Below are 12825 nucleotides of genomic sequence, written 5' to 3'. Positions count from 1 at the left end.
GCTCAGCTTTGCCTGTAATGAAATGGCAGCCTGCTTCACCTCGGTGCAGAGATACCTCGGTGCCTGCCGGGTCCCTGTCTGGTTTGTGGGAGGAATTCAAACTGAGGCATATGATTACAAGGCTATTGGATTACTTACTCATCAGATGGAAGCTCTTCAGAAATGTTTTAATAAATACTTAGTTATGCTGTTGGAGTGTTCAGTCGGTGCGTGAGAACTTTGTCAAGTGTGAGTAAGTTGTGCTGGTCTTGTTTAAAGGCTTAGAGATTACGAAGCTTGCACGAAGCTCCCTGGGTTTTATTTTGCTGTCCCTTGCCCAGAATGACTGTGTCTGAGTTATCCTGAACTCGGCATGCTGTGTGGCCCAGAATGCAGCCTGCCCTGGGGCTTAGCAGGCACATGCACAGAGCCAGCCAGGAGGGCTGGTGCCAGTGTGGGGCAGGAGGTGGAGGCTCTCAGATAGCCTTGCACCAGCCTGGGGACTTCAGGGCCAAAGTGGCAAGGCAGCTGTCTCTACAAGGCAGAGAGTACAGGAGCCTGACAGACTTGCTTAGGTGAAAATCACCAGCACGGGGCTGTGCTGTGTTTTTCCTTGTCGCCTCAATGCAAACAGACGGCCAGCATCTTTCCAGAGAGAAAGGAAGCAGACTGTGGCATACCGAGGTCTCTCTGGAAAACGGCAATGAAGAAGGTTCCCAAGTTAAGCATTCTCACAGCTGAAGTCGTTAGATTACAGGCTTCTGAATAGGAACAGCCAGGGTGGAAAACCTGTCTCCATTTTTGAAACCAGCCTCTTGAAATGCACAAAGCTGTGGTTGAGCTGTGAGTGTGTGAGTGTGTGTGTGCCTGTGTGTCTTGTGTATCTTTCGTGGTAAAAGAGGGCTGTGCTTAAACAAACAAAAATAATAACATAAAATGTCACAAAGGCATTGCCGTGTGCGTCGGGGCACGCACTCTGACCAGTGCCTGCAAAGTGTTTCTTGATGGTTTGGCAAAGCCGAGATGGAGTGGGCTGGGATAGGAGAATAATTAATTTTCTGGCTACAGACTCTCTTGAGCACCCAAATAGTATCTGTGACTCATTATTTATTCATACAGCTAAGTGAGCAGGGGAATGCAGAGGGCTTGCCAGTCACTTTATCACAGCAAATGCTATTGTGAATGCACAGGGCTCTATGTTTCCGGGTCCCTGATATTAAAAAACTTGACGAGAGAGAGAGAGAGAGAGAGAGAGGGTGTGTGTGTGTGTGTGTGTGTGTGTGTGTGTGTGTGTGTGTGTTGGGGATGGCAAGAGAGAAGTTAAAGGGAAAGAGAAGAAAGCAAGTCATTAACCAGCTCAAGTTTCAAATTAAAGAGTTTTCAAGTGCTTCTTTACTGGCAGCAGAGGGAATTTTAGTGAAGTTGAATCATGCAGACATGCATTAGTCACTAGTCTTGCAGCGTCGTTCGGTTGGTAACACAGACACACCGGCCACTGGTAAAGAGCTGCAAACGGCTCCCTGGCTGCATTTCCTCTGGGCTGCTAACAAGCAGAGGAAGCAATATTTGTTGAATAACAGAAAGAAAGATCTTCCTGACTTTACTCCACTTTCAATACCCCCTCGGAACGTGTATTGTTTCCTATTTTATCAACTCAGGAAGGCAGATTCAGGAAATTTTTAAGCATTCCATTGAGCAATAGGTTGGATTTCAGTGTGCAGTGCTGGCCCCTGGGCTCTCCTTACTGGCCAACAGCAAAGATGGTGAGGGACATGGTGACCCGTGCAGACATCAGGAAATAGCAGGAGTGCCGCTGTCTCCCGGACAAGCCCAGGGCTCCTGTGCCCAGTGGACACTCCGCTGACCTGCCCTTGATTAGGAACGAAGGTCGGTTATTTTTCACGGGGGCAGTGTAGGGAGGGCCTGAGCTCACACCAAGACTCAAAAGGGCTAATCTGGAAAGGTTTTTCCACTCCTTCCTTTCAGTGAAAGGAACTCAGGGTTCTTTAGAATCTCTAATTTGATAATATAATATTGAGATTTGCTATCAGAGGGCCGGGTGAAATCTTGGCAATTTCCTGATTAATTTCATCCAAGTGATCCATCAACAGAAAGGTTTAAATTGTCTAGGTTAGCTGTCCACATCATTCACCGGAGCCAGAGAGGTGGCAAAATATCATTTCTTTTGGTACCGTTTGGTCATCATCTTAGAGCCTGATGCTAGAAGAACCACCATCCCTGCCAACAAATGGCTCTCCCCCAGAGTTCTCAGCCTGTTGCCATAGCTGGGCCACTCGCAGTGGTCAATGCGGTCACTTCTGGCTGCCTATAATTTACAACGTGTGTTCCCTCCCCAACGGCAACTGGGAGCCGAAAGGGAAGACAGCATCTTTGTTTTCTTCCCAGGATGGTACTTTATCAGCCCATGCAATTCTCACAGAAGGAAACCTGTAACTCATTTTTAGCCAGATACCCATGTGGAAATGGGGGGAAAGAGAGGAGTGAACCCAAGCAAACCATTGTTCCCTTCCTTGAGAGAGGCAAGCCGGAGTCTAAGAGGCTGGCACATGAAATTGATGTGGTCTACCACAGAAAACTCGGGGCTTTTTCTATCACACCACACCAGGTTCCCACCGAATTTGCTTAGGAAAGAAGACAAGATGCGATTGAAATTTCCTGGAATTATCACACATGGCGTGCCATGTAAAATGCTTGCTGAACCCAAACTTAGGTTCCCTTGAAAAGTGCAGTGTGTCGGCAGAAAGAGTTGAGGTAGGTGTGGAGAGGAAAAGCCTCAGCATGTACATATTTTTGCAAAATGGCTCAGGTAGCCTTGTTCTTAGAAGTGGCTTAGTGGTCTATGCAAAGCCTGAACACTCACATGCCTCTGCGTTCCTAGAACCACAGGTAAAAATCTCAGCGAGACCGACTCCCTGCTTGTCTTCTCAGTGGTTCAAGTTTACCCCACTGAAGCAGTCTTTCAAAGGGAATTGCCGAGTACAAAGCTGCATATATAAAGTATGTTCTTCTCTAAGCATCAGCTTGCCGCTCTTTTCAGAAGAATATTTATTAAGACACTTCTTCTGGCTTGCCTGAACTCTTCAGATCTGAAGATCTTAAGAGTTCAGGCTTAAGCCACAGAAATTTATTTTCGCACCGTTCTGGAGGGAGGCTGGAGGTCTGAGATCAAGGTGTGGGCAAGGCTGGTTTCTGGTGAGGCCTCTCTCCTTGGTTTTGCAGAAAGCTGCCTTCTCCCTGTTTCATCACATGGTTATCCCTCTGTGTGTACTGTATCCTAATCTCTTCTTATAAAGATACCAATTGCATTGTATTGGGGCTAGCCTAATGACATCATTGTAAAACCCTATGTCCAAATAGAGTCAAATTATGAGCACTTTGGGGTTAGGACTTCAATATATTAATTCTGGGGAGACATAGTGCAGTCCCTAACAGTGGGTCTTAGCAAATCTGACTCACCCTGGCCCACAAGGAAACTGTGGGATGGGGCATCCTGGCTGCCCTCCTGGATGTTGAAGAATCAGACTCTGGTTCCTCATTTGTGAGGTGGAGTTTCACATCTGAAACTGCCCACACATTTTGAAACTATAAAAAAAAAAAAAAGGTGTGATAAAACTATCTAAACTCACAATCATGCCTTTGCCATTTAGACTTTTTGCACGCTAAGAAGCTTTAGAAAATGACAAGTAATTTTGAAATGTTTAAGTGTTAAAAGAGCAAATGGCGGTTCCCCCGAAGAAACCATCTCTTGGCTCTGCTTTCTTCAGGAGGATTGTCTTTGTACTTCAGACTCACTTTACTAGTGGGGTTTAGGGGTCTGTAGGAGGCCCCACAGCTGCTCACACACCAAGTACAGGGGCACGGAGCAACCCGTAGCAGAAGCACCTTTGGAAGCAGCAGCTGACCTGATTCCGAATGGCAAGGAGCTTTTTTGAGCTTTTGAAAGCAAATGAGTAGCTGAGACGTTCCTACATTCTCTCAAAATAGATCCGAAAGGTGTGCTCAGAAAAGATGTAGCCCTTTACTGAGAAATCAAGCCTGGTGAGATGCTGGGACAAAGGAGGGCTGCACGGCTGTTGTGCACACACAGGCTGTAATAAGGAGCCCAAGGCCTAGGGGGGAAGAGTCTGGAGGAATAAGAGCACCTGATATTAGAGAAAGCAATGGCAGGAGGTCCGTGCAGGGAATGTACTCAGATGACACAGTGATGGCCTTTTCTTTCTTTACTTTTTTCTGACTTTCATCAAATAGCATATAGAGCTTCTCTCTTGAGCCTCAGTTTCCTCATCTGCAGAGTAAGGGTAGCAATAGTACCTGTTATTAAGGTAGCTGTGTGGACCAAATTAATCTGTGTAAGGTGCTTTGCCCAGCCATATAAAGTAAGCAATAAATCTGAACGGTGGCTATCAATGTTCAGTTATCTAAGATGGCAGCCAGTCAACCCCTGTCTGCTCTAGGGAGGAAGAGGTCACAATGCCCTGGAGGACATTACGGGAGGCTCGCTGGAGAGAGGGGCACAGGAGTTGGAGGAGGGGAAGGTGCGAACAAAGAAAAGAAGGAAGAGTGATCTAGGCTGAGAGTACAGCCTGGGCAAAGTTAGAGCTGCAGGATCCCACATGGGCATGGATGGTGGTGGGTAACTCACCCTAAGGGCTTTTCAACAGCAGGTCAGCCTTCCTTCCTTGTGGAAAAAGAGCAAGAGCCCTTTATGAAATTCAACTTAACAAGTTTTGATTTTAAATACGGAGGCTACTTGGGGCACGATGTCATGCTAAAGTCTTTGGTCTGAACACACAAGGACAACAGAGATGTGTCTCTTCATTGAGACTGCTGGTGTAGCTTTATTTTCTCCAAGGCTATTCTTAAGGAAAAAGCCATTTTTCCTGTGTAACTATGAGCAGGTTCTCTGGGCCTCTGAGAGACTCCCGTTTCCCCTGCTCCTTGGGGACACTTTTGATCATGTTCTTTGTCAAAGCCCAGACATGAAAGTAGCTTTGATGGCTTGTCTTGTTGGAGGCAGCGGAGGAGGCCCACACAGGAAACTCAAGCAAATTTTCAGTTTCTCAGGTAACTTCCTAGTGACCTAGATGAGTCAATAGATGTCTTTGTGTCTCATTTGAGTTCTGCAAAATGGGCTAATAATATTCTAGACAAGCTTGCATCCAAATTACCAAGTTCCTGTTGGAAATCTTTACATGCATCGGAAAGAGGTACCATAAAACACATCACAAATCTTCTTAACAACACAAAGCCACTTAAAAATATTTTATTTTTTGTTTGAAAATAGTTCTCCTATCATTTCACACATACAAGATACTTTCCCTCATTTTTGCAATTGTTTTCTCCAACTCCCATTTTTCAAGAAATCTTCAGAAGCTACTCTGGTGCCTGAATAGACATTACAATGTACAAAACACTTTTTCTGCAACTCTTGTTTCTCGGCCTGCTCTGCTCCTCCCCGTCAGATGCCACTAGTCCCCTTCTTTAGCCTTTTCGCTAAGCCTCCAGCCAAGCCGAAGAGTTATGTCTTTTTTGGCCTTTTCCTCCTCAAAAAATATAATAACTAGGATGTCCTGGAGGGGTAAAAAGGGAGCATTTCCTTTGAGATCTTTGCTGACCATGAACACAATCAGGGAGTGCTTTAAGAGACCACAGGCTGGCTCCTGAACACAAAACAGGGCTCAAAACCTCCTGTCGTCTTCAACATGCTGGGAGAATAAGCTCAGACACACTCCTCTCTCTTGCACAGGCTTCACTCTTTGCTGGGGAGACACGTCCTGTGCACTCTTGGCTCTCTGAATCTCTCTCTTTCTCTCCCTCCCCCATCTTGCAATGACACTGAGTAATGATGCCAGAAAGGAGCCAAGGTGGAGGAATAAACACTAAATCCGAAACATGACAGAAATGATGTATTTTATTGCAATGACAGAAAGAGAGTAAAGCTCTTGCTTAGGTTTACCCATGAAAATTATGTTTGACTGCCCACAGGGAAAAGCTGAGCACGGTGGCTTGAGCAGACGGGCACTGGTCTGTGTGGTGCACAGGAGTTCTGAAGTGAGCAGTCCAGGCTGATACAGTGGGGTGCAGGACACTCCTATGTTTTGGGCCCACCATGCTGAGGCCAGGGAGCGATGGCCTGCACCTCTGATCTGTCCAGGCAGAAAGGACATGGGAGGCCTCAACTCCTTTTTGTGGGGCCTGGTATTGTTATTCAGGAAGGGAAGCCCTTCTCTGCTAACTTTTGCTGATATATTGCTTAGGCCACAATGAGGTCACAAGCCTCTGGCTGGAGGGAACTGAGGACAATGGAATTGTCACTTTCCAGCCTGGAGAGTGGAGTGAAGCAAAGAGGAAGGTGGCTGGGAGCAGATGTCTTGTGAGCCCAGAGCCGTATCTGCCAGACCTGGTGACAAAGATAGGCTGTGCTTTCTCCGCCATATTTTGTATCATTTGTTTTCTGTGCCAGCTGGGCTTTGGAAACGCATGCAGAGGAACTTTAAGTTCTTCCTTCAGTCCCTCTTGGAATTTGCAGATGGATGCCAAGGGTGAATATTTATTCTTGACCCACTGAAAGCAAACTGGATAGGAGAAGGGATGAGGTGGGGCAGGGGGCTGGTTAAATGGATCGAAGTTCACACCTTTTTTCAGTGTCAAAGCCCCGAATCAGACTTGAGCCTCTCTTCACCTTAGAATGAGCAACAGAAAACCAGGCAGCCTGTATCTATGGGAATGTTGCTTGCATCAGAGCCACCGCACCTTGCTGTGAGGGTGCTAGATTTCTCGCAGCTGGAAATAGTTGCTTCCCAGCGCCGCCCCCCGCCCCCCATCTTCCTCACTCTTTTAAATTCTCAAAACTCCATCACCCAGCCTCCCAAACTTGTTTTAGTTTTTAAGAGAATTCTTTTCTACAAAAGAGGGAAACTTTCTTTCAAATGGCCCTCCACAAATTTCCCTAAAGATGATTTTATCTCCGATAGAAATATGAAAAACAAATAACCAGATAATTGCCCTCTATCTGGCTAGAAACACTTATTCATACGTTGGCTTTCTGCAAGTTACAGATGCTTTTTGCTTTGTAATTACTGGCCCTGTCTATTTCCTCTGCATGGATGCAAATCTTTCTGCCTGAGAAAGTCATTGGTTCATTAAAAAAAAAAAAAAGAAAAAAAAAGAAAGGATAAATGAAAAGAAAGTCGTTATTCAGTTTTTCTCTTGAAATTAGAAATTTCTTTTTGTTTTGCTTTCATTTTGTTTTTCTGCAAGGTCGGTGTTCATTTAGAGAATTGTTGATTTTGTATGCAGCACTGCCCTCCCATTCCATGGTCCATATGTGTCTGTGTTTTGATGGACTTCTTTTTAAGCAGTGAGTTCCCCAAGACATTTTTGGGGCCCCAAATGGAAAAAGTCATCACAAATAGAAATCTGTTTGCTAGTTGGGCTTGCTCGATGGCTCTGCTGATTTCAAGACTGATGCTGCTTTACGTAAATGCGAAGTTCATGTTAAATTGATTCTAAATCAAATACTCAACGTGTTCAGTCTTGAAACATGTCCATTGGGAAAGAGAACTATGCAGCTCCAACATGTAGCAAAGATTCTACTTTTACTTTCTTTGCCAACATCCAACTTTTGCTCCTGGGCGTTCGAATACCCTCTGTAGAGACTGTGACTTCTCAAAAGAAACTTTGCTAGTCTTGGATGGAGAATGGAATAATAAGATTTGAGCAATAAATCAAATATAGCCTGAGAGCAACACCACAGAACAGCCTCTGTCATCTCCTCTCCTTGGGCGGTACATTGGTCTTCATCAGCTCTCATATACTTCTGAAAGAAAATGTGTAGGTTTTCATATATATGTTTTTCATTGTTAGTAGATCCTAAAGAAAGACCCAAAAAATCTTGCAGCAGTTAGCTTGCCAGATGGGGGGTATGTTAAAAAGAGCAAACAGAAGTCAGAACTCTGAACACACCGCTGGGTATTCCATAGTCACATTCCATCGTGGGTGAGTTTTTGTTGTTGGGTTTTGTTTTTGTTTTTGTTTTAGATGGAGTCTAACTCTGTCACCAGGCTGGAGTGCAGTGGCCCTACCTCAGCTCACTGCAATCTCCACCTCCCGGGTTCAGCCATTCTCCTGCCTCAGCCTCCTGAGTAGCTGGGATTACAGGCACGTGCCACCATGCCCGGCCAATTTTGTATTTTTAGTAGACATGGGGTTTCACCATGTTAGCCAGGATGGTCTCAATCTCCTGACCTTGTGATCCGCCTGCCTCGGCCTCCCAAAGTGCTGGGATTACAGGTGTGAGCCACTGCGCCTGGCCCATCATGGGTAAGTTTTTTAAGGAAGACTAAAAATGTCAGAGTGGCACTCATTGCTCAAGAGAGAAGCACTTTCCCTTTTTCTGTGCAAAATTTTGTAATATATATAGCTATTAAGGTTTGTTTCTTATTAATGCCCCCAGAATGTGCAAAAGATAATTTAGGTTAACTAAGACACATTGGTTTCAGTACCATTTTTTCCAGGAGCAGTTTTAACACCAACCACAGTTTGCTGCATTTTCTTACACAGCTTCTGTTTGCCCTTTGAACTCTGTGCACCGAGCCCCTCATTCCATACCATCTGCAGGTTGCATCTGGGCAGCTTCATCCAGCTCACTAACAGTCACAGCTGAACTTGACATTCACCCACTTTGAAAGCATAGAATTCATAAAATCTGAAACCACATATGTGTATAAAACCCATGCAAGAGTGGGGAGGAACTAAAAGGAGGAGAAAAAGTAGTTCTCCCCTTCAGGAGTGTTCTCTCTTATCCCAGCCCCTTTCATGTAATGAATGGGTAAATGGGTGAAAATGAAATCATTTAGGCATCGACAGGTAGGAACAGAAACTCAGGCTGCTATTTTATTATTATTTATTGTTATTGATTCTACTGTTTCTAAAGATCAGAATGGCTTTTACTTCCGAAGTTCTAGAGGAGAGGAACAACGTTAAGCAACCTTAAACAAATATTAGCACTGTGAAAGGTGCAGGGTCATATAAAGAAGTAAAAGTGCCGACAATGAAAATTCTATCCAACTGTCAATCATTCCATATCATTACTTCATTTTTTTTTTTTTTTAAAACACTGTGTCTCCCATATGCTTCCCTCCAGGTTGTATTCTAAACAAAGAAATAATTGTATTACAGATGTGAATAAATCTGTTTAAAAAATAAATGAACCATGAGACATATGAACTATAAGACATTGGTCTACATGATGCTTTGTAAGTTTTATGTGCTGTGTTATAGAGTTATATAGAGAGTTATATATATGTAGTTCTATATCGTTTCAGTTGGCATCTAAAAATTATATATTTATTTTTTTAAACTATAATTATAAATATTTTTAAACTGCTAGAAAGGAAGAGGAAAATATTTGGCTGGAGTGATTTTTAGACCTTTGTCTACCTTAGGACACCAGAGAGGTTCACTTGCCCAGGGTTCCATAGCTGGTTGGTGCCTGAGTCAGAATGAGAAACCAGGTCTTCTCAGCTCCTGTTACCCACAGTTTTGCAGACACTGAATTTATGAGGTGGATTCCATTCAAGCATCCACATAACTAGCAGACACTTCTCCTAATCCTCCTCAAGTCCCCTTTGCATTGCTCAGATACCACAATCCTTTGCAGGTTAAATCCCTTCACCTTGTGAACTCATTAGGCAGGGCCATGTATATGAATGCCCAAGTCCTTAAGAACGTCCTTAGGCTGAGTTAGAAATGCAGTTGCCATAGGAGTAACTGGCCCCTGCTGCCCTTTGGATGTTCTCTTACCCCAAATCCAGCACCACCTTGGTTAAGCACCCGCCATGTGCCTGTGCACCTGGCTCCTTAGGCAATGTTGCAATTAACCAGGTTGGTTTTGATGAGCGTCTAGGGCAAAATCTGGACGAACACAACAGCCAATGTGCACATCCATGCAGAGGGTTCAGAGACGGCCTTGGTCAAGGCTGCCAGGCTTCAGCTCTGGAAGGAGCCCTTGGAAGTGGGAGATTTCATCTTTGTATAAAAATTGGAACCCAAACTGTAATTCCTATCAGGGATATATATGCTCACATCACTCCTGATTCAAAGCTCAGAAGTGGCCTCAGGAGAAATAAAGGTCTCTCTCTCTCACACACACACACACATGCACACACACATACACACACACACACACACATGCACACACACATACACACACAGAGGCCAGCATTCAAAATTCACATGCTTAGGGAATCCATTGGGACTTCTCCCCAGGATGTGCTGAATTCAAGGAAACTTTCTCTAGGTGTAGCAGAAACTGCCGAAATGCTCAACATCAGCCATTTCCAGACTCTTGATCTTGCCACCTATCAGTAAATATGGTTTCACATGCCCCACTATCTATGCATGGTTATTTACTTATAAATTATATGCTGTACTCCTGTATTGATATAATTACAGTATGTGTATTATGAAATACATCCTCCAAATAGAAATTAAAATGAAATTTTAAAAGCACTAGTTGTTTTTCCTACCCCTCCATGGGCACCCCAATTTGAATAAAAAAATTCCTAGATACCAACAAATGTCATGTCTCTGCTCACCAGGACGTAGCTTCTCTCTGCAGACCTTTATTTCTTCCCCTGGAGGCTTCAGTCCATGTTGAAGTGTAAACTCCACTCAGCTCCTGGAGGAATCGTGTTTTCTTTATCACCAGGGTCATCTTCTATGAGTTGCCTTTGATAGGGAGTCCGGGAGGAAGACAGGCCTAAGCACAGGGGTGGGGTGGGGGAGCAGGAAGCCTGTGGGCTTTAGAATTGAGGAGTTGGTTTCTCCCTGTCCCCAGCATCCACCACCTGTGTGAACTTCAGCCATTTATCAAACCTCACAGAGCCCCGAGTTTCTCATCTGTAAACAAGGGGAATGAGCCCTACTTTTCATGGTTGTCAAGAGGATTTGAGATAATATGTATAAAGCAATGGACACACAGAGGAAGTCAATAAGTAAAACGTAACTCTGAAAATGCCACTGAAGGGAGGCTAGGGACAGGAAAGCTATCTCCACCAACCTCAAGAACATGGCCCCAACGCTGTTCCAGGAACCGGGCATGTATGAAGATTAAAAAAAAAAAAAGAAATATCTGCCTCTCTCATTGTGTAGCAGTGTAGAAATGATCTTGGTGCTCTTTGGCAGAAGGTTGAGTTTATGAACATTAAAATTGATAGTAATAACAGCTAGCATTTATTGAGCATATGCTATGTGCAAGGCACTTGCACCGTTCCAAGCATTTTCTTGCCTTACTGCATTAAAATTTTAGCACAACCCTGTGAGTAGTTGCTCTCGTTATTAATCCCACTTAATGGAGGGGAAGCGTGGCCTGCCAAGGTTGGGTGACCTGCTTGTGGTTACACTACTGGGAAAGGTGCAGGTGGGGTCCAAACGGAGGCGGTTCCTGCAGCAGAGCCCACTGTCTGTCTGCCCGTGGAGGGGACAGGTGGGTGTTGAGAATATCTGTTTGGCACATGAGGGAGCTTAGCCTTACAGAGTGAAAGCCTTGCCAAGGCCGCATGGACAGGGGGTGATGCTGTGGGGTGGCACCAAGCTGGGGCACTGGCCACCATCCTGGTCTGCTTTTCTGACTCTGGATGCATTCGGTGGTTTTATGGCCCCACCATTGGTATCCAGACCTCTCCTGCCCACATGTTTCTCCCGTCAGAGCTGAGAGAGATGTTCAGGTGGTTCCCAGACAGCCCAAAAGAAACACGCCTTTAAGCCAGGGGCGCTCAAACTTGTTCCCAACATGATGGTGACACGCAGGGGTGGGGAGAAACCACTGCTGTGCCTTCTTCCTGACCGACCAGTTGTTTTCATTTATCAATCCTGAGGATCCATCAGAGGTGACATCAGGGTGACGTAAATTAGGCACTTCTCATGAAAAACTTAAGGTGACATTTGCTCCCATTGTTGTACAAGGCTGACCTTGCATTTACACGGGCTTGAGAGAGCACCACCTTGAATTTTGTGTCCCAAGTGCATCTCTTGCCCTATCCCAGTCCAGGCCATGGAACACATGTACAGAAGAAACCACAGAATGATGTGCCCAGCGGTCAGGGGCCTGCCATCTGAGTCCCTCCTTCAGGGGTGGATCACCCTAACCCTGACTGACCCTGGCCAGGGTTTTCCATGAGGCTTGCCCCAAGCACTTCCCATCCGCTTATTCCTGAGGTTGAAATAAAAATTGTACCCAGAGGCAGTTGTTTCAGCCGTGACAGCAAGCAGTGGCCTCAGTCGCTCCTGTAAACAGGACCTCGTACCACGAAGCGTCAGTGACATAACAAGAGTTGAGATGCACACGCCTACTGGTTGGCCTTTGAGAACGGCCTTTCTGCAGAGACATTTGTCATTTGAAAAAGTCCATGTCACCAGTCCTCTGACATCATGACAATTCCTTTTGTCAAGAAGTTGGGGGGGCGGTTTCCCCTTTTTTTCCCGCTTCACCTTTATTGTATAAAAGGCATTTCTCCTCTGATTATACTAAAACAAGCTACTGAGTCACAGAAAGTTCCTTCCCTTTCTGGAGGGGTTCAGCATGCTGAAGGATGCAATCATAAATGACTTTCTCCCCCAAAAGCCTGCTCACAGCCAGTCGTGTGAGTGCCCTGATCAATGGAAATGCAGGGGGCTGGCCAGCTTCTCACGGCTGCCGTGCAAACATCTTAACAGGACAAATTAAAAGATGTGCAAGCTAATTATTCTCCCCAGTAAAAAAATAATAATAAAATAAAATCATAAAGCTCCTTAGGAAAGGAATCTGCTTTTCTTATACAGAAT

At 45.0% G+C, this 12825-nt stretch overlaps 1 protein-coding gene across 22 annotated transcripts in view; it reads left to right on the top strand.

Annotated features, from left to right (window-relative positions):
• Nucleotides 1-12825, top strand: part of LOC105472675 (RUNX family transcription factor 1) — a 1100727-nt gene that overhangs the window by 839309 nt on the left and 248593 nt on the right. The gene's annotated exons all lie outside the window — the stretch shown is intronic.

The sequence above is a fragment of the Macaca nemestrina genome, chromosome 4, assembly GCF_043159975.1.
Source record: "Macaca nemestrina isolate mMacNem1 chromosome 4, mMacNem.hap1, whole genome shotgun sequence".
NCBI classification, from domain to species: domain Eukaryota; kingdom Metazoa; phylum Chordata; class Mammalia; order Primates; family Cercopithecidae; genus Macaca; species Macaca nemestrina.
Note: the sequence above shows the minus strand (reverse complement) of the source record. Positions and strands in the feature narration are given on the sequence as shown.